General features: G+C 37.0%; 1 protein-coding gene across 3 annotated transcripts in view; it reads left to right on the top strand.

Moving 5' to 3' along the window:
• Window positions 1-5,208: 5,208 nt before the first annotated feature.
• Window positions 5,209-21,500, top strand: part of spop (speckle type BTB/POZ protein) — an 80,869-nt gene continuing 64,577 nt past the window's right edge. For 2 of the 3 annotated variants that reach the window (XM_082184121.1, XM_082184123.1), the window contains exon 1: window positions 5,209-5,299. The gene's annotated coding sequence lies outside the window, so the exon portion shown is untranslated. Of the gene's footprint in view, window positions 5,300-7,035; window positions 8,654-21,500 lie in introns of those variants that run through there. The other variant, XM_082184122.1, reaches the window with a different exon arrangement.

Here is a 21,500-nt window from a genome sequence, read left to right as displayed (position 1 = left end):
CACATACTCTCTTAAATAGGTACTTATTTTATGACCGCTAAAAGTATTCTATATAGTATGAATGTGTTTATTATAAATGTATTCTGGACGTACTACATTCGCCATGTTGTCATTATCACGTGACCAGCGTCAGTTGCGTCGATTCACTGATTCACAAATCTTCTCCGGTGGCCTCTCGGGATAGTCAAGTGTCCATCATATGCACACTTCAGAATCTCGCAGGAAGAAGGAGGTCATCCGGGTATTTTTTGGCTACTCTTTTATGAGTACTGTGAATTTGGACATACTACTTTTGTCACATAGGCCTACTGTTTTACGCCTACTTGTAGGGAAGTACTGAATGCGATTTCGGATGAAGCCTTTAAGTTAAATGATCATCAGTCACCTGTTTCCTTTGTTCAAGTTTCCCAATCTTATCAGTTACCATGGCATTTCATTTGATCATCACACCTGTTAGTCTTTTAGTTTATTTATTTATTATTTATTTACCTTTATTTTACCAGGAAATAATCCCATTGAGATTCAGAATCTCTTTTTCAAGGCAGTCCTGGCCAAGACGGCAGAATAATAGTTCCATTTTAAAAATACATATATTTTTACAATTTATACCAGGAAAAAGGTGCAAAAACTTTAAAAGCACTTTCACCGAAGACAGTTCGCGTTCGTAGGATATCATACATGATTTGCCCATATGATCTAAGATTACATTTCCTGGTAGACTTTAAGAGACAGAAGAGAATATAAGTAAGGAGGCAGTTTACAAAGTATGGCCTTAAAAAGAAAAATATACCAGTGTTCCAGCCTGCGATTGTGCAGAGATGGCCAACCAACACTCTCATACAAGTTGCAATGATGAGTACGAAAATTGGAATTAGTCACAAATCTTAGTGCTGCATGATATACTGAATCCAGCATTTTCAAAGAAGATTTGTTTGCATGCATATATAAAATATCACCATAATCCAGCATTGACATAAATGTTGTTTGTATAAGTGTTTTTCTCGTACTAAAAGAGAAACAGCCTTTGTTTCTATAATAGAAACCCAACTTTACTCTTAGTTTTTTTGTTAGACCCTCTATATGCTGTTTATCCAAGTTAATTCTATTATCAATGTATACTTAAGTTCCTTGGTTTCCTCTGTTCAGTGTCGGCTATTGCTTGTGTGTAAACACACTGTTGCACTATGTTGTATTATCCAACTTTATTCTTTTATTATATGCCTTTGGATTGGAACTTTTGACTCATCTTCGTCTTTGGACTCTTTAAACTGTGACAATAACAGCCTTGTTGTCATTTACATCAAAATAAATAGGTGATGGTGCTAGATGGTGCTAATATGCACAGGTGGGACCGTGCATCAGAGATGAGCCATCTTTCTCATCTCTACCTCCCTCTCTTCCCATCATTTCTTCATCTCTCGCCCAGTGTTCATTGCTCCAGGTCCCCAGTGTGAGCTAGCCTTACATCTCTCAATGTAATGTGGAGGTAACCCAATTCCTCTCTGAAGATGCTTAATTATTTTGCATGGGGCAATGGAATGGTAAGTGATACACAGACACGTGGGTTGGAAATGGTGGGTGTTTGTAAATCATACACTCAGTCACATATTCCCTGGTTAATATGAGTGAGGGTACTGCTGCTTTAATTACACTGCCTTTATTTTCTCTCCTCCATCCCCCGTTGAGCTGTGACTTCCTCATGCTTATTTATGTCTGATTACATTACAACACTGAATTGTTGACACACTGATAACAATGCACACGCACACGCACACACACACGCACACGCACACACACACACATAGTAATGGATAACATTGTTCCAAAAGGTCACTTTTAATGGTGTGGCTGGGACTGGTGACCAACTGAGAATAAGAAAGAACCTTGTTGTTTGCAGTCAGCATGAAACTGGATTTGCAACCAATCATTCCATAATGTGATTATATTTCTGAGTGAAACAGAATATTCAATGAGAAAAAATGTAGGGCGGGACTTGATTTTGTCCACTGGGAATTGATCGAATCCCATTTTTTCCCCCCTTTTTATTATTGGATCATGAATAGTACATGCCATAATGGAAAAAGTGGTCTGTTTTTGCATAATGCCATGACTGCACTATATTGGGGCAAATAACATCTTTTTGCATTGACGTTCATTCAGAATTGGCTTTGTATTCCGATTTTATTTTATTTTTGTCAGCAAAACAAAAGGCTCTGAAAAAACGTAGGGTTTAACTTAGGGTTAGTCCACTCAAAAATGAAAATTCTGTCATTAATTACTCACCCTCATGTTGTTCCAAACCCATAAGACATTCCCGAATGTCAAAACCTAAACCTGAAGACGTTCATCTTCAGAGCACAAATGAAGATCTTTTTAATGAAATCAGAGAGCTACACAATTACCACTTTTAAGCCCCTGAAAGTAAAGACATCATTAAAGTAATCCATGTGACCAGTGGTTTAACCTCATTTTTTGAAGCGACGCAAGTGGTTTGTTTGCAAAAAAAAAAAAAATTACCTCTGCGTTCACTCAACATTGTCTGCTCTTACGTCAATAACACGCATGCGTCGTGGTACTCTTGTGAATGCACGTTGGAGATAAATATTTTGTAAATAAAGTGGTACTTTTTTTTTCTTTTTTGCGCAAACAAATCACTCACGTCGCTTCAAAAAAGAGGTTAAACCACTGGAGTCACATGAAAGGGCTTGAAAGCGGTAGTTGCGTAGACTGTCAATGGAGGGACAGAAAGCTCTCAGATTTCATTAAAAAGATCTTCAATTTGTCTTTTGAAAATTTTCATTTTTGGGTGAACCAACCCTTGAAATGGTTTTAAATGTTTACTGTCCTTGCTGCCCTTGATGTCACAGCTCAAGAAAGTCATATTGATGATTTTGGGACCGTGCTCATTCTTGTGATGCCATCAGCCAATCAGAGTAGCATGACAGGAAGTCATTTAAATGTAAAAAAGTGAAGTAAAAATGTGATTAGTCGTGTGACATTTATAAGTCAGGTGATAGGCAAAAAAAAAAGTCGCCAGAATTGAGTGCCTATGAGCAAATATGGCAGACAGCCAAGGAACTGCCATTGAGATGAATGGGAATGCCAACGGATAGCTTTCTCTAAGTATTATAGACCTCCTTGGTGATGTCAGCCGAAAAGTAAAGTCATTTGAAAAACAAAGCAAGTTATTATATTTTGATGAAATGTTAAGAAGACAGATATTGTTTTCTTTGGAATAATATGCACCGATGATTTGCTCACAATAAGACCAGGGGGCAGGAATTTATATTAAGAAAGTAAACGGAGATCAGTTTGATTCACGTTGATTCAAAGAGATGCTTGATGATGAAATATTATGAATATCAAAACATTATCACATTCATTTTAATAGCATGAACATTTCAGCTGTGTACTTTATGTTTGATCTCTGCATTCACATGTGATTTTCACTCTCTTCAAACCCCCTCAGGTAATCCTGCGAGAGTGTCAAGTACTGTCAACACTGTGTCATTTGTGGATGGGATACACTGGCCCTGCACGCTTTAATTGGTGTCACATATTAACAACAGAGAACTCTAAACAGGATTCAGATATCAAGAACTCTAGTTCAACACAATTACCATGGTTAATGGGATCATAAGGGTAGGCCGACTTGTTGCCATCGGTAAGACAGACAAAGAGTTGAGTTGCCGTTCAGAAAAATTTAATTACAAATATCAGCATGGCTGTGATTACCTATACCTCGAGGCCAAGGCCGAAACCCAGCCATATTTTTTTTTTTTTTTTTTTTTTTTTGCTCTTGTGATATTTCTTTTATACAATCATATAATTTAATACAATTTCACACACAGAATGTCTAGATTTTTTCAACATCAAAAATGGATAGTTTGAGTATTGCAATATATAAATATTATTGCAATATTTCCACAGGCAAGGAATGTTTATTTATATAGCACATTTTATACACAGTTTTTAGGAATAAAAAAATAATAGTAAAAAGGAAAAAGTTATAGTGACTTTTAGCTGGCCGTTTAGGTTTAACAAACAGTGATGTTCATGGTTTGTGAAGCTGTGCATATTTTTTATTCAATTTCCCTTGTGTTTTTAAATATTATTCCGGTTTTTCTTCCTTCCAACTCTTTTTTTCATATTTTTATTTTTTTACAGAGTAATTTTTTCATGAACATCTGCTGGTGCTGATTCATGTCTCCCTTCAGAGCCTAGATTGGAAGAAGAACACATGAAACACCCAAACACCACAATAAACTTCACTGGATTAGGGGAAAAACATAACCTGTAGCCAAACACACCAATGACCTTCAAATAATGACAGAATAGGTGTGATAGAAAGAATGATAAACTATGGTGAGAGAGAGAGAGAGAGAGAGAGAGAGAGAGAGAGAGAGGGAGAGAGAGAGAGAGAGAAAAGAGAGAGAGAGAGAGAGAGAGAGAGAGAGAGAGAGAGAGAGAGAGAAAGAGAGAGAGAGAAAGAGAGAGAAAGAGAGAGAGAGAGAGAGAGAGAGAGAGAGAAAGAGAGAGAGAGAGAGAGAGAGAGAGAGAGAGAGAGAGATTGCTTGTTTATTCATTTGCGATAATTATCGCATTCAATCAAGCAGCAATAAATCTTTCCCCTCATAAACACTGCCAACTGTAACAAGAGAAAATCTGTTAATTTAAAGAAATTCAGATGTTCATCCAAACATCAACAATAAACAGATTATTATTATTAATATAAACAATAGGGAAAAGAGTGTTGTTGTTTTTTTTAAAGAAATCATGCAGTTATTGCCATGATAGAGGGGACCACATTTCAATTAGCCTAAATTCAACTTTAAAAATATATTATTATTGTCATAGCCTAATTGTTTTACATGCAATAACATGTAGGGTTAGTTTAGTTGCAGATGAATAGTAAGAATACAATACAAATATGGTGATAGGCTTGTATAACAAATAAAAGTTAGATAAAATAGACTTATTTGAGTCTATGAAAATATATGAAATGACATTTCATAGACAAAGCCTTGCTCTCATAAATTTAACCGAAATCGACAGATGATAGATGACAGGGACAATACCATGAGATTAGATTCGAATTATATGATTCTGTGCTTTAAAATAATAATCATACTCGCATGTCGCATGTAAACTGAAATTTACACTGATTTTGCAACCATAGCACAGTGCGCGCACCCGAGTACGCGCGCACTCCCGTCCTCCGTCATTCATTTAACCCGGACGTGAAGCCGCTCCATAGAAAAATATCCGATACGGCAAAACAGCTTACCTTCACAAAAAGGTAAGTTTATAAACCCAAACATACCACAACACACCAGGGGATGTCATATATTTCTGTTTTACCTCTTGATTAGCTTTGTAAGAGTGAAAACAGCGCGTTTAGAGGATATGTGTCGGTAATATTTGAGCTTGTTTCAGGCTGCTGTTGCAGTGCTAACTAGCTTAGCCCCTTGTTGCGCTTGCCAGCCTTATTACTTTATGACTCTTATATAATACAAAAACAGCTATTTATCCTGGTTTTAGCAGCACATTTTTGTGTCTTGATAGTTAAATATTTTAACCTACGAACGACTGAGGGTTTGTAGTCAAATTGGTGATTCTTTTGACAACTGTCATGTTGATGAGCAGACTGGCTCTTCCACCTGCTTCAGGTTGTTGTGTTTATGTTTAATAAATATATTTTGCACGGCCATTTGTGATGTCATATGCACAGTATGGCTTTGAAAGATGTGTTCTGGGTTATGGTGCCCTGTCAGATTTAATGCAGTACTTGAGTATTGTTGTTAATGCTTGCAAGTTGTTTTTGGGCAGAGGCCTGGGTATCAGTGACACAAGCATTGCTAAATACTGATCCCACATTGACTGTGAATGGAAGGATCTTTCCGCGCATGCGCCGTCTACATCTCCCGCATCCTGCCAGATAATGGGAAGTTGTTGTGCGCACGCGCAGTGCGGCGATGCAGGGGCGCTCTTTGCCAGAAACTGAGCCGCTATCATGATCGCGTTCACGCCGACGTGTTGAATGGGTTGCTGCATTGCAGGAATTAGGCACAGCTGACATGTTGGTCTGTCTGTGGCGGCTATGAAGAGGAACGGTGGCTGTGCCGCTCATGGATGGTTTGTGGGGGTGTTTTCGATCAGCTCTGGGCCCCAGCTGGTCATTTATTGGGGACATTTTTTGAGTTTGTTGGAACACACTTCATTTTGACACATCAGAGCTGGAGAATCCCCAGTGTTTTACACACACCTGTGTCACATCTCATGTGACTAACCATATGTGTCCACTGGCATGGAAGAAATCTGCTCAATATCACCCAAACGCCTGCTCTGCCACTTAGCAAATGCAGCACAGGGGGTTGTTGAATCTAATTGCTTTTAGTGTATACAGAAATTGTGTTAATTTGATATTTAATCATTTAAATTTATATTTAATGGAAACATACACTGCGGGTCAAAAGTCTTCGGTAGGTAAGATTTAAAAAAATTTTTTTTAGAAGTAGCCTATCTTATGCTTACCATATAAAATCTGTAATATATTGTGAAATATTATTAATGTAAAATAACTGTTTTCTATTTGAATATATTTTATAATGTAATTTATTTCGGTGATGCAAAGCTGAATTTTCAGCATCATTACTCCAGTCTTCAGTGTCACATGATCCTTCAGAAATCATTATAATATGAATTATTATTTTTTTTGATTCTTTGATGAATAGAAAGTTAAAAAGAATAGCATTTTTTTCTGAAATAGAAAGCTTTTGCAACATTGTACTACCGTTCAAACGTTTTGGGTCAATAAGAATTGAAACAATTTTGTTGTAAAAAAAACCCATTTTGAACATTTTTCAGCAAGGATGCATTAAATTGATCAAAAGTGACAGTAAAGACATTTATAATGTTACAAAAGATTCTATTTCTACTGTTTTCAACATTGATAATAATCAGAAATGTTTATTGAGCAGCAAATCATTATATTAGAATGATTTCTGAAGGATCATGTGACTGGAGTAATGATGCTGAAAATTTGCATCACAGGAATACATTTTTTTTACATACATTACAGTAGAAAACAGTTAGGCTATTTTAAATTGTAATTATTGTTTTCTTTAAAAAACATTTGAAGATCTTACTGAACCCAACCTTTCGAACGTTATAAACATAGATTTATTTTGAATAGTAATATGTGTCCATGTGATTTAAGCACTGGTCTACTAGAAATTCCAGCATTATTGGCAATGGATGTCACGACATTTTCTTTTCATTTGCATAAAGTTCAGCACTCGTTTTGATTCTTGCTCTGTTGTCAATCCCACAATCCAGTGCAAACCTGTCATTCATCTCCCGTAGAGAAGGAGTGACCTCTCACTTAGTATCAATGGCTTCATATACAGTTACAGAGAGCAATTCTTGAGTGTGTTGGAGAGAAATGCACAGCTAATGCAGTTCTGGATATACATGTTTGTCTAATCTGTGATGCCCATTGCCCAGTACTGAACCCAGCAATAAAATAATGATGAAAGTGAAATAGTGAAACTCATCTGAGTATACTGCTCTCTTTTTAATCATGTCAAACTTCTCCCATCTGTTGTTGCACTCACTTTCTGTATTTCCATATTTATTCTGCCATTTTAGCATGCATCCTGAAATCAGTCTGACCCACTTCCCACTGTTTAAGAATTTTAAAGAGCTGAAGACTGTCTCTTCTAGTCTATGATATTCATGTGAGTTCTGCATTGTATTTCTTATACAGCAGCTCAATGGAACTTCTGTTTGCATCTTTAAAGCTATTTTAAATAATTCTGCAGATTTTGTCCCTAAAAAATTGGCTAATTTTGGATTCATTTTAGTATTCCCATGGCATTTAAACAGCATTTATGCCATTAGATTTTGTTTCTTGATAATCATCTCAAATCACTCTGAATCGTTACATGCAAATTTTGTTTACACTAATAACAGTCTTAAATCTGCTGTTATGGATTATGATGTATCTGACAGGGGTCTCTCAGCAGGTGTGTCAGAAATGACAGATTCTTTGCCGTAACCATCAGCTGTGTAAAATGAGGCTGATGGTGCGGGTCTCTGAATAAACTCTTGCATTAGGCGCTGATTAAAGTCCAGTGTAAATGTGATGCTTTCTTTCATTGCGGAGAGATTTACTACCGCAACTCCGGCTTGGCAGTTTCCGCTATTCCAAAATAAAGTAATCCATCAATTAGTCAGCAGCTCCATCAAAGCCAAGATATTGCGCACCAAATTGCCTCGAATGATGAACAGTTGTAATTTATGAACAAACCCGAGACCAGGCGGCAGACTGCGAAAGAGAGAGATTGCTATGCTGAAATATTCAGATTGTTATTATAATTTTTTTTAAAGCTGTTGTTTTTAAATAATCAGTAATGTTAACAGAAGTAAATGACTTGCTTGTGTGTAATAAACATGGATCAGTATTTGTTTAATAAGTCCCTGATAAAGTGTTTGTTTAATATTTACCCATTGAACAACCTCACATTTACAATGTCTGAATCATATAAAGGCAGCTGGTGCCTTTAAAAGAGGAACTAGTATAAAACAACAAACTGACAATGTTAACTTGGCAGAACAGTATGTGAACTGGCAGGTGGAGCTGCATTTAATGGTAAGACATCAGGCTTTGACTTTCTTCTTGATAAATTGTGAATATTTCATTATAATATTGTAGTTGGTTGTAGGGCTCTAGGTATTGACAAATATCACGATTCGATTTCGATTCAGTGCCAATGTATATTCAGTTCAGTTCAATTCGATATTGATTAATTGAGATATATATATTAAAAAATCTATAATGCTCTGAAATAGGGGTATTTATATGATTTTTGTAATTGAATATATGCCATGAAAATAGCCTTAGATGCTGATATGGCATTAAATAAAACTATCTATCTAAAATATACAGGGAACCCCATTTGATACATTAATATTAAAGATTAAAATTAACTGATAAGTATAGGCTGCTTCCATTTAAATTACACTTAAGGAAGTTTTTATATTAACAAGGTAATACAAATTTCCAACATAATGTTGGAAAACAGTTTTGTCAGAATAATTTATGTATATTTTTAGTTAAGGATGTTAAGTTGAGCAATTTCTCATAGGTTTCTCACACAAGAACTGCTGGGACAAGTATGTGGCAAAGAATTCAGAAAAAACATTTTAGTTGTGGTGCTCTTAAATTTTTACTATTTTCACCAGTGCTATCAAGTAAAAAAAAAATATTTCGAGCCCTACTAATTGTTTGAATGTGAATGTAAACAAATGTTTTTTTCTTCAGGTATTATAGATCTCATTGAGTAATATTGTTATCATTTAATAGTGGCAGGGGGTTATGGGCATGCCCTGACATTAATGTTTTTGCTCACCACCACCAGCCACTGTGGCTAGTGGTTTTCCAAAGCTACTAGCCACTCAGAATTTTCACTGGCCACAATTTTGACATCGATACCATGGGGAAAAAACTGCCATATAGATATCTTTAATATTATCTCATAATTTGGCAGCAGGTATATTAGGGTGCCGTCACTCTAAGATCTGACGCACGGACCTATTATGCTGTTACACATGCGTTTTCTTTCTCAACTGATTACGTTCACTTAAAACATAACTGACTGTGTTTATGAATTCTCGCCAAGATCGGCATTTTGACATTTTGTGTGTATTTGACTGTGTAAGTGCAATAAGCAGCGAAAAAGAGCTCAATTTAGTACTGAGACGAGGCTTTATGTGCACGCACTTTGGTTGTGAGCACAAAATCTGCGGGAATGAGTAAAGTTATGCACAATACGCACAATTCCAAGCCAAAATTCATTAATCCAGGGCAAATAAAATAATTGTGCGTGAGGGCAGGCGGGTTTGTGTGTCAACTCGCTTTCGAAGAGATGAGAGTGCTAGAAAGCGCAGCTGGTATTGTGTATCTGTTCTGTGGAAAATTTGTATTGAAAGCGTTTCAGATATTTCAGTATCTATGTATCAAAAGTCGATATTTTTGACAACAATACATCTGTACTTAGTTTATTATTTACCGTCATTACTGTAGCTAGCAGTTTACTTATCATAGTCTCTCTCTCTCTCTCTCTCTCTCTCTCTCACACACACACATATTTCAGCTGAATTGGGTCTGAAGTTTAATTAAGCTTGTTTTTTTTCTGTGTGTGTGTTATTTTCGAGGTTGACTTATAAGATGGCACATTGTGAGATTTGACAATGACTGAATGGTTTATGAAGAGAAGGACCGGTTTGAGGGTGCGTGCACATGTTAAAGATGGGAGTGAACAAGGTGTCTGGTTCCATAGGATCAATAGTGTAAATTGATCAACTGTAAGTGAGCATAGGCTTATTTTTCACACAGACAGTTGCACTGAGGACACGTAGTGGTGATTGAGTTCGTTTACATGAGAGGATGGAAATTGAAATATGGATTGAGGTCACAAATGCTTGCGTGAGCTTCCATATTAGGGCTCAAATATTTTCCTGCTCCTCATCTATGCGTTTGAGCTGTGTCTGTGCACACATCAGCGTATGCTGTGTGCGCATGTGTGTCTGGTTAAATTTAGGATGTAAGCAGTCACAAAAAGGTATAAACTGGATCTGATTATGTGTCTGTGTAGTTGGACTTATTGTGCCAGTATTTGAATTTTAATCTCAGTAATGAATATTTCCATCTTTCTTATAGAGACACTCTAGAATAGTTTCTCCCTCTCTCCCACGCTTTCCTTCTCTTCTGAATTCTTGTTGCCCTCATTAGTATTCATGTAGACCTAATACACTGAAAACATAAACAGATTGGACTGTAGTTTACTCTTTTTAAAAAAAAATTATCTATGAAGTCTATAAGTACAACCTTAGTCTAGCTTACTTGCACTGAAAGTGTGATATTTTTTTATTTATTGCTTTTTCCACCCCATCTGTGACCCTTAAGAATTAAAGTAAAAAAAAAAAACTGTATCTGTATCTTAAGGTCATTTATATGCAAATGACCTCTCTTATGGTTGTTTAAGCCCGTTGTTCTAGTTCAGACTTTTGTTCAGGTCGTTCAGGTTGCATACTGAATGGACTAGGGATTTTATTAATTCATTTAGTAAATAATATGAGGCCTCCTCCACATTATTTCTAGTTGACTTACCTGTTGTTAAAAAGGCAAATAAAATGTTTATTTGGCTTGTAAGTCCCCCTCCATGGCCCACAGACATTGTTTCATCATTCTTTGTTATATTTGGGATAAGTTCCATCCCATATCAAACACACCCAGGGCCGGTTATAACAGGAATATACTGCTAAATAACAAATTACATACTAAACTTCTTAAGCAAACATTCTACAATCAAACTAATAAATATTTACAAATATTTATATTTAATATTTTAATATTGCACATACAAACTAAAAAGCCAAATAAATTAAAATGATTATCAGACAGCAGTATAGACTAAGCTCATCTATAAGATGTCACATTACACCACTGTATAAAAACCTTGATATTGACTGCCTCAAATTTGTTCACTCATTTACTGACTTTTTAAAAAAAACATTGAAGAATTCAAGAAAGAACATACTGTAAATAAACCTAGCACCAACACTTTTATTTTGCAACAACTAGCCTATTATCTGTTCTGTTTATGTTAGATAGGCCTATGCGGATTCACTCTTTGGCCCTGTTTACACCTGGTATTAAGATGCGTTTGGTTGATGGGATCACAAGTAGACGAGGGAGACGCATTCCTGTTTACACCTGGTGTTTTAATCCATTTCTTTTGTCCACTTTCAACCACTTCTGGTCTCGGTTTAGGTGGTCTATTGACCACAACACTACTATACGCCTCATTTCGGTTTATTTGTGACGTGCTCCAGTTCTTCTTGCAGTTGAAGACGGAGCAACTTTCTGCTCTTAAGTTAATTCCATGCACTGTCAAGTACTTCATCAGATTTGTCGCGTTGCCAGTCTTGACAGTAATTATCTTGTCGCAAATATTGCATTGCGGGCTGTTGGCATCGAGCCTGGTGAAATGTAGCCACACTTTTGATCTTTTGAGCCTCACGTGAGCCACGTCTCTGGGTGTAACCTGCGTAAACTAGTGTTTTTCCTTGATGCCTCGCCACAGCCAATCTTGCTGCATGCTTATTGGCTCACTGACGTTAACGAGATTTACCCCTTAGGTATCTAAAATTAGTACCGAGCGACAAGAGATTTTCTGTGGTATCGAGGCAATTTGGTTGTGCCTAAAAAGTATCGAACTCGATACGGAGCCCTAAGCCGTATAATATTTATAATTTTCAAAGAGCTGTGCATGGGCAAATGTGGGGAGCACCACTTGTACACCATCTTTGTCTCTGGAATTTGCTGCTTTCAGTGTGTCTCTCATTGAAAATGAACTACAGATTTGTGCTTTCCACCTCCCATGTGAAACTACTTTTTATGTCGAAGTGGTATGTTATGAGTGGCCCTCCGGGAATTCTTCAGGGTCTGCCGATGGCCACTCTGGGCCTGAACATGCAACTCTTCAGGATTGCTGGGAAATTAAAAGCAGGTGTGTTTGATTAGCGGAGGAACTAAACTCTGCAGGACTGTAGCCCTCCAGGACCGAAGTTTCCCATGTATGATGAATAGATGAACTTTCAAAAAAGTTGCTCAGTTGATCTGATTTATTTCCACAGATGAAGGAATATTTTGTTTCTCATGTCCTTTTAAACATTTATTTAGTATTTCAAAAGCTTGTACCTTCTGTTTTCTGTGTGTGTATGTGTGAGAAGAGATGATGGTATACATTAGAATTGGATATTTCTTTTTTTTATTAACAGTTTAGAACAGTATCACATGATATCGATAATTGTTAATCTAACAATATAACGTGACAATATCAATTCAAGTAAGTCAAAAACGACAGATAAGTACAAGACAAAACTGCAGTTACAACATTAACCAACAGCACCAACCAATCTAAAAACCAAAAAAAAAAAAAAAATCACATATTTGGAAATAACCTGGTAACAGGCAGCTATATGAATGAATAAAAATTCCCTTACGCTTCTACAAAAAAAAGGTGAAATGGAGATCTCATAAATTAGTGAATTTGGTTGGTTTAAAAGCCACTATAGGCCTATGTCGCTTAGCAAACACGATGTATTTTATCTGTTTAAAGTTTATTTACCCCTTCAGTTCACAATTTTTCTGTGACTGTCTTTGGGACAGTTCACACAAAAATGGAAATTCTGTAATTATTTACTCGCCTTGATATTGTTTTAAAGCCTTATTACCTTATTTATTTCGGAACACAAAAATGCGTAATAAAAAAAAAAAAAAAAATCCCTGCTGCGCTTTCATGCAGTAAAAAAGAAAAAGAAAGAGGATTCAAATGTCATAAAATAATCCCATGCAAATCATGCTATATTTGTTCTGAATGTATACTGGGTTTGATGAGAAACAAACCGAAAATATTATTTATTTTAACCTCGCCATTGCTACATACACGCGAGTGCGCCCAGGAAAAGTTAGCCTATGTTTTATTTTTACATTTTTTAGGATTTCAGCTTTAATACATTTTAATTACACAAGGCTACAGTATAAACCTCAGAAGAGTATGTGTTGCCTATTTATCTCTGTTGTGCTCAGGTCGTCAGACAGTCAGAATGACAGTTTTTGCGTGAACGTTATATTGCGAGGCCTATAAACCCAAGTCAGTGTATTATTCTTTTCTTTTTGTATTAGTATTTAAAGATATTTAATTAACAACTAATTTAATAATTTATATCTTGATGCATTTTATTTATAATAAATGTTTTAGCACTTGGGTATGGCAAGGTGGCTTACAGTATATAGTAAGCCCTACCAGGTTCTGCAACAGAGAGGACCCAGGAGCGAAGAATTCAAATCAACAATGAAATTTATTGAAAATCAACTTTTAAACAGTCGGGCAGCCGAGTCCCGAGCCACCAACAGCCCTGTTAGGCTAAAGGGGTATATCCAATAATCAGACAGAAGAGTTTGCAATGTTGCTTTATTTTTGTAATTCCGCTGGGTCCACTAGTGTAGTAGCAGAAATGGCATACACTCATTTTAAGTTCTAAGCGCTATGGCTCAGAGTGATCACGTGAAAAAGGAAAACAAAAACATAGCAGGAGAGCGACCCGAGTCTTGTCAAACAACTAAGTTATATCACGAAGAGAAATTACAATGTCAGGCAACCTGCCATACACGTGGCTTATATGTATACATTTCAGAAAACTCCTTGCTCACAAACATAACAACACCATTTTTACAAATATCACAAGACACCTTTTTTTTAATCTTTTCTATTTATTATTTTATTTATTTTTTCAGTGAACAACACACACACACACACACACACACACACACACACACACACACACACACACACACACACACACACACACACACACACACACACACACACACACACACACACATCATACGTCTGTGCTGCATTAACAAATCATCCAAATGGAGGCATTTTAGACAGTATGGATTCAGACATGCCTTATATCGTGCTCAATGTTTGCATTAGTAGAATGTTTTGGGGCAGAAAAAGTTGTGTCTCACACTCACTCACTCACTCACTCACTCACTCACTCACTCACTCACTCACTCACATCTGGTTTGTTTCCTCACTTTGTGTGGTAATGAGTTTAATGAATATTCATGAGGCAGGGCTGTTTGCTGCATGTAGATCAGGATTCCTGTGAAACTGAATGAAGGTACTGACAGCAGAATAATGCTATTTTATATAAAAGCTCAAATGCATCAATGACCTGCAATTTGACAAGCATTTGTGTCCTGCGTAGATCAATATATATATAGCCGCGTTTCCACCAAAATTACCCGGAACAATTTGTCCTAGGAATTTTTTTCCCCTGGGACTTTTTCCCCCTAGACTTGTGGCTGTCTGGGTTTCCCCGCAATCTAAAGTACCGTGAAGATTAGGCAAATAGTCTGGTGACGTTGGACTGTGCGCGACTTTACAGTTCCTGCTGGAGGGGACTTTCGGAGGGGGAAATATTTACCCAGAACTTAATTTAGACCCTGGTTCCTGCGGTGTAAACAAGTGCCACCCCAAAGTCCCTAGTTCCTGTGGTGGAAATGCGGCTTATGTGTGTATATAACCAATATTAATGAATACGCAAATTAGCCCCGCCTCCACTCAATTACACCAACTTAGAATACCTGATCCACTCTGTCAACTTTACTGTAGTAAACAACGCTACACAACGGCAAGTGGAACTACTGGTTTAATTCAGCCATATATGTTTGAACCAGAAACTGATTCAGGAGAGGAAGAGCAAATTATACAGGGTCATCTACTAGTCAATGTGTCAGAATGGTAATGCATATTATGTATCTCTCTCTACAATGTCAGAAACGTTACAGTTATTGATATGATTAGCCTTTTGCTGGACTACGTTATCAAACAGCTAATAATGTGTTGCTAATGTTACAGAAACCATGTTCCCGTTCGCCATCTCCGAGTCAGACAGCTGCCTTCTGAAAATCAGTGCTTTGAACATCGAGAAAGCCCTGCCCCGCCCCACACATTTATGGCTGGGATTGATTACATGTTTGTGATTGTTTTTTTCTGTTGTATGGCTGGCAATATATTAGGTTGAGGCTGTTTTACACTGAAAGTTGTATTCAGTAGAAAACGAGACACTGTTATTGTGCAAGTTATAGCCTAACTCATTTTCTAACCCTCTCTCTCTCTCTGCATGTCAGCTTCTCTCACTCTTTCTCTCCGTGACTTTACTTGTCTAAATACCCGTCTCTCCTCCTCACTTTTTTTCTCTTGCTCTGTCTCCTGCTGTTGTGTCTAACTGCTCGTTAAGCCATCTGTAAAACCTTTGATCTCAAAGCTTTGCCACCCAACAGCCAAACAGAGGAGTGTGTGTGTGTCTGACTTAGGTTTGTTTCACATGTGTGAGAGAGATGAACAAACTCCGAACATGTGTGTATTTAGTGCAGCATCTCATAGAGTTATGGAAGGCAAGTGCAGTGAAATCCATATTTTGAAGCACTTAATAGTTTGTTTGGGCTTCATTTTAATAATTTGTGGACCTTGCAGTCTAAATTGTTTAAATTGAATTAAGGCGTTTATTCCAAGCTCACAAAAAAGTTGGGGTGTCCTGAGCCGATCTCAAGGATTGGTATTGGGGCTGATTAGCATTTATGATCGATATCGGTTATCCTAAGCCCGATCCTGTATTTCACTCGGCTGTCATGCAGTAGGTGGCAGTATGCACCTTCAAGTGGGTTTGCCAACTGCCATTAAAAGGAAAAGAAGCTCAATTATGCGTTTGTGACATGTGAGAACCAATGAGGTCTGTTCTAGCACGCCACTCGCGTTCGAGCTTCCGTGTTTCGCATATTTAATGCTCACTTTTGTAACACATCACTCAAATCATTTATTTACTGTTTATTTTAGGTTTGCACACTATCCAAGGTGTCATTGCCATAACCCATTGGGTTGCATTTTGCCTTGGACTTAGGCCCACTTGACTGACTGGGATGCTGTAAGCTTCATGCTTTCTAACCAGTTACCTCCACTTTTTTTCTTTTTGTTGCAATTATTCTGTTATTATTGTACATAAAAAAAAAAAACAAGATATTTATCAGATAGATCAGTAGTCCCATATTCATAATTGTGACCACACAGTCTGTTTACCATGATTTTTTTTTTATATAGTAATAAAATCATTTAGTTCAGTTAGAGAACAGACACTACAATTAAAATCTGAACGTGTCTGCAGCGTGAGCTGAACGGGAGTCGCAGCGCAGATCAGCTGCAGGAGTCAGATTTCATTTATCACGAGAGCAAAGAGCTGATCAAGACGATGGTGGAAGATTTGGTTTCAAAGCTAAATGTAAAAGCGCATATTTGGCAATATTTTGGATTTAAACCCAATTAGGGTTGCAGCAAAATTAAACCGTACCGATTTGGCAAAGTCTGCGTTTTATTTATGCGCAGCTTGTCAGTGCAGCACGGCTCTGTGATCAGGTGTAAATGCTGCTCCATCTGAAAGCAGAAATATCCAAATATGCCCCGCAGAATTATGTAATTTCAGGAAATCCCTATGAGCATCATACTATAGCTGTAGCTGACTAAACAGATTGAAACACTTTAATTAAACATGTCTAATAAACACACGACTATGACAATGTATGTTTTTTTTTTAGTTCTTCAAGCCTTCTCAGGTATTTTCATGTTAATAAAGTATATTTATACTTCAATGCTAATTGGCATAGTCTTTATCACTGTGTAGAATACTATAAAATATGTTGTGTGCCTTATTCTGTGTAAGAGATCCGTTCATAAATGCTTATGTTTGGAAAGATGTTTGATGCGTGTTACTACTTCAAATGCTCTTTATAAGTGACTCAAACTCGCCGTGCTTTCAGAGATAGAGCAGCATTTACTACTGATCACAGAGCCGTGCTTCACTGACAAGCTGCGCATAAAAAAAATAATCGCAGCCTTTGCGATTCCATTATCGCAATAAGCCAAAATGGTTTTATGCGCGATTTCTTGTTAATTGCGATTAATCGTGCAGCCCTTAAACCTATGCTAATAGGGAACCTGCAAAGGGTTATTTGTTTTTTTCTAGTTAATTTTTTTTTCGTTAAGAATAATAATGAACCCACCATTCAAGCAATTGCCACCCCCTAATTAGCGCTTTAGAAGTAAAATGTCATACTTCGATTAACTGGTGGGAAAATTCTCAGTCACATCCCTACTCCGTAGTGGTATCGGTTCGAGTTTCTGTATCGGCAGATACTCAATATTCAATTACTCTGATCGGCACAAAAAACCTGATCGGGATGTCCCTATATAAAAACGTATTCTCTTCAGGAATGAGTGACTTTATAAAGCTGGTGCAAATTTTGGAATCATGAAGTGTACTTTTAAAGAGCTTGTCAACATTACTTCTGACTGAATCAAAGCAAAGTTTAGGATTACCAGTGGAAGTGATGATTGGAAATGCACCACTTCCTTCAAATTTCTGGTGGGTTTGAATATCACCCATGCTTGAGATGAGTGTATGTTTGTGTATGTGCCAGTGGCTGAAAGGACCATTCTTTCAGTGTCATCTGTTCATCAGTGAGAGGGACCACTCAGAGCGGACATGTTTGATCTCCTTCATCTCACTCTGTCTCTGTGCTGTCCATCCAAACGGGTGGCCTGGGTCTAGTCTCAACAACGTGTCTGCTGGTTTAGAGAGCTGCACTTCTGATCAAAGCCATGCGTGTCTCTGAGGGCTCTGATGCCATTCTCATCAGGTATGATGTCGAGATGCTTTATAGATCTGCTGAGAATACCTCCTGACAGCCACACACACATACACGCTGATGCCACTGATAGCGCTTTGTATCACCATCTTCTTAGGAGCAGAATCAATTATCAGTAATTTAAGTTAGTGTCAAAGTCTTTATCACTCATTCAACCGAACAGTTTTATCTTCATTCATCTGCTTCTGACCCTCTTCAGATGTCCAAGAAAGACCTCTCTTCTTCTTCTGGTGACATCTTTGTTCTTTCTTTCAGTTCAGTGCTTCTCTCTCTTTTCATCTCTCTTGTCATCTGCAGAAAATGTGTTCTATTCATTGTCGTTTCGTTTACTCAGAATGTAGACTGTTTGAGCATGTTAATAAAACAAATCAAATTAAGAATAATTGTTTCATTGTTGTGGGTAGAGTGGTGTAATTTTGACTAAACGAGTCTCCCCTTCTTGCATTTTTTTTTTCCTTCAAATGTGCACAAGAGTCAACAATCAAGCATGTGGTGCATTGTTTTCCAAAAATGTTATGCCTAAAATTATAATAAATATGGTAAACCACACTTGGTAAATGGGTCAGTGTCAACTTTGGTGTTATGTTTTATTACTTATTACTTTATTTATTTTTAAACCACATCACTTATTGCTTATTAACATTTGAAAAAAGTGATGAAGTCTAACCAACATGGAATATATACATATAAAATATATATTATAAGGAAAGAGATGATTCTCAATTTCTCACAGACTGTGTCAAGATATCATTGACCCATATATGCCCAGCCATATCCCATATATTTTGCTGCATAGCATAAGGATCATCATGGAAATTAACTCTTATATTTGCATGTAGAATGGGAACAGTACATCATAATAATTTTGCTTTTGAAGAGACACTTTTCATGTGGCCAAGTGGAAATGAATTAGGCATACCAAATTGGAAAACAATTCAGTCGCCCAATGTGCATATGTGAATAGTATATATATCCCCCCCCCCTAATGCTCCTGGAAGTTTTCTCATCTCTAGAACTCCATGCGGTGACACACACACGTGATCTATTACTGTCATTAGGCCACCAAAACAAGTATATTAATATTTTTATGAGAGGTAGTGCTGCACATAAAGTGGGGGTCTTCAGCAGGTGGTCTGGCAATTATTTTATTCTAAAAATCATTAGTGAGAAAATTAAAATGTTAAAAATAAAATATTAAGTTAACTGCAGTCAAAGCTAAAGTTCAGCTGAATGATTCATAGTCCCTCCCACATTAAAATGCATTACATTTAAATTAAAATATTGCCTTTGTTGGATAGAAAGCGAATGTGTAAATTCAGAATGTATTTCTTCACACCAGTCCACACAGATAGTATATAGACAGAGTTATGACAGGCACTTTCAAAGGTGCGGATAAAAGCATTCAAAATGAGGAATGTGGTTGGCTAGTGAGAGGACTGGAAGAAAAGTGAAGCACTTTTGACTGAGAGCGTCTGATCATGACTTGCTGCCCTTGAATGTCTTCAGTTAAATTGTGAAGGGTAAGCATTTATCTTCTGTATACCTGTGTGAGCGTGTCTTTCAGTCCTCCAGCTGACAGCAGCGCTCTTCATGTTGACACTTATTATCTCTTATGATGTTTTTACACACTACAGCTTCACTCTGAAGAACACACCTGTACCTCTCGCTGCCTAATGCTATGCTACCTTCAAATTGTTCTGTGCAGTAGTTGAAGAAGAGTGTGGAAAGAGTGATACAAAGCAGCATATCCTTCTCCATCCTTTTTATTTTGGTTCTTGTTCTAAACTTTGCATGCAATGAATGGGGGATCCGCTACATTTCTTCAATCCTTCCGGCTGAATGTACTGTAAATGACATGACTCAGTGCTGCCTTCTGACTGGTAGAGTTTAAAAAGGCAATTGTACTGCCAATGTGTCGATCTCGTCCATCCATGTTTATCCGTTTTTGAGAATACTTTGAAAGCTGTGCGAACACGACTCTACGCGAGACGGAGCGGAACGTCGAAAATGAAGAATACCCGGGCCTTTAGATGTTCCCTTTCTCAAGTCATAATTATGATGTGATGGGTATTCTTCAAGTAATCTGATATATATATATATATATATATATATATATATATATATTTCACAAATTGACACAGTAGCCCTGTAGATCAGCATTTCTAACTTCAAATGAAAAGTGATAGATTATGGCAAAGATTTAAAGGATTAGTTCACCCAAAAATGTAAGTTCTGTCCTTCCTCACCCTCATGTCGTTCCAAACCCTTAAGACCTTCGTTCATCTTTGGAACACAAATTAAGATATCTTTGAAATCCAAGAGCTTCCTGACCCCCTATAGACTGCAATGTCATAACCACTCAAGGCCAAGAAAGGTAGGAAAGACATCGTTAAAATAGTCCCGCTACTTCAGTTGATCAACCTCAATTTTATGACACGACGAGTACTTTTTGTTCGCAACAATTTCTTCTCTTCCGTGTCAGTCTCCGACACATGCGTGTGATGCTGACGCAGTAGCCAGCCAATACTGAGCCGGCGTTCTGATGTAGAACCTGGAACCGTTGCGCTGTCTATACAATGTGAGCTGCGTCAGAGACTGATAATGAGCACTTTCCCTATAAGAGCACAGAGTCATTTGTATGTAACGATTAGGGCTGGGTAAATCGCAATAATCTTTGTGCTTTGAATGTTTTTACCATCACTTTGATTTAATTTTAATCAATTTGCATCTTTACTAAATAAAAGTATTAATTTCTTTTAATTTTTTTTTATCTTAATCACCCTATACTTTTGAATGGTAGTGTATATTTTCTATAATGGATGTCTAATGGAATATTTAAAATTAATATAGATTTACAATATCGGCATTTGTCAGTTATCAGCTGTAACCTAAAAATAATTGCCAGACTGAATACAAATGAGTACTTTGGGGTTTGTGGTTCCATTTAAATTAGCATTTGAATGAGGTCACCCTTCTCATATAAATTTGATATCTTGTAATGGTTCTTTAAGGAATAATTCACTCCAAAATTTTGAACTCTGCTTATTCCTTTAATGGCCCACCCTGATAACCGTTTTATAATTTATGGCTGTTATCAAAGGAAATCTAATGTCGATGCAGGATGTTTAAAACCGTTCTTACATGTATTTCGTCACTTTCT

Source organism: Leuciscus leuciscus, assembly GCF_965113295.1.
Source record: "Leuciscus leuciscus genome assembly, chromosome: 1".
In the NCBI taxonomy this organism is placed as follows: Eukaryota; Metazoa; Chordata; class Actinopteri; order Cypriniformes; family Leuciscidae; genus Leuciscus; species Leuciscus leuciscus.
Note: the sequence above shows the minus strand (reverse complement) of the source record. Positions and strands in the feature narration are given on the sequence as shown.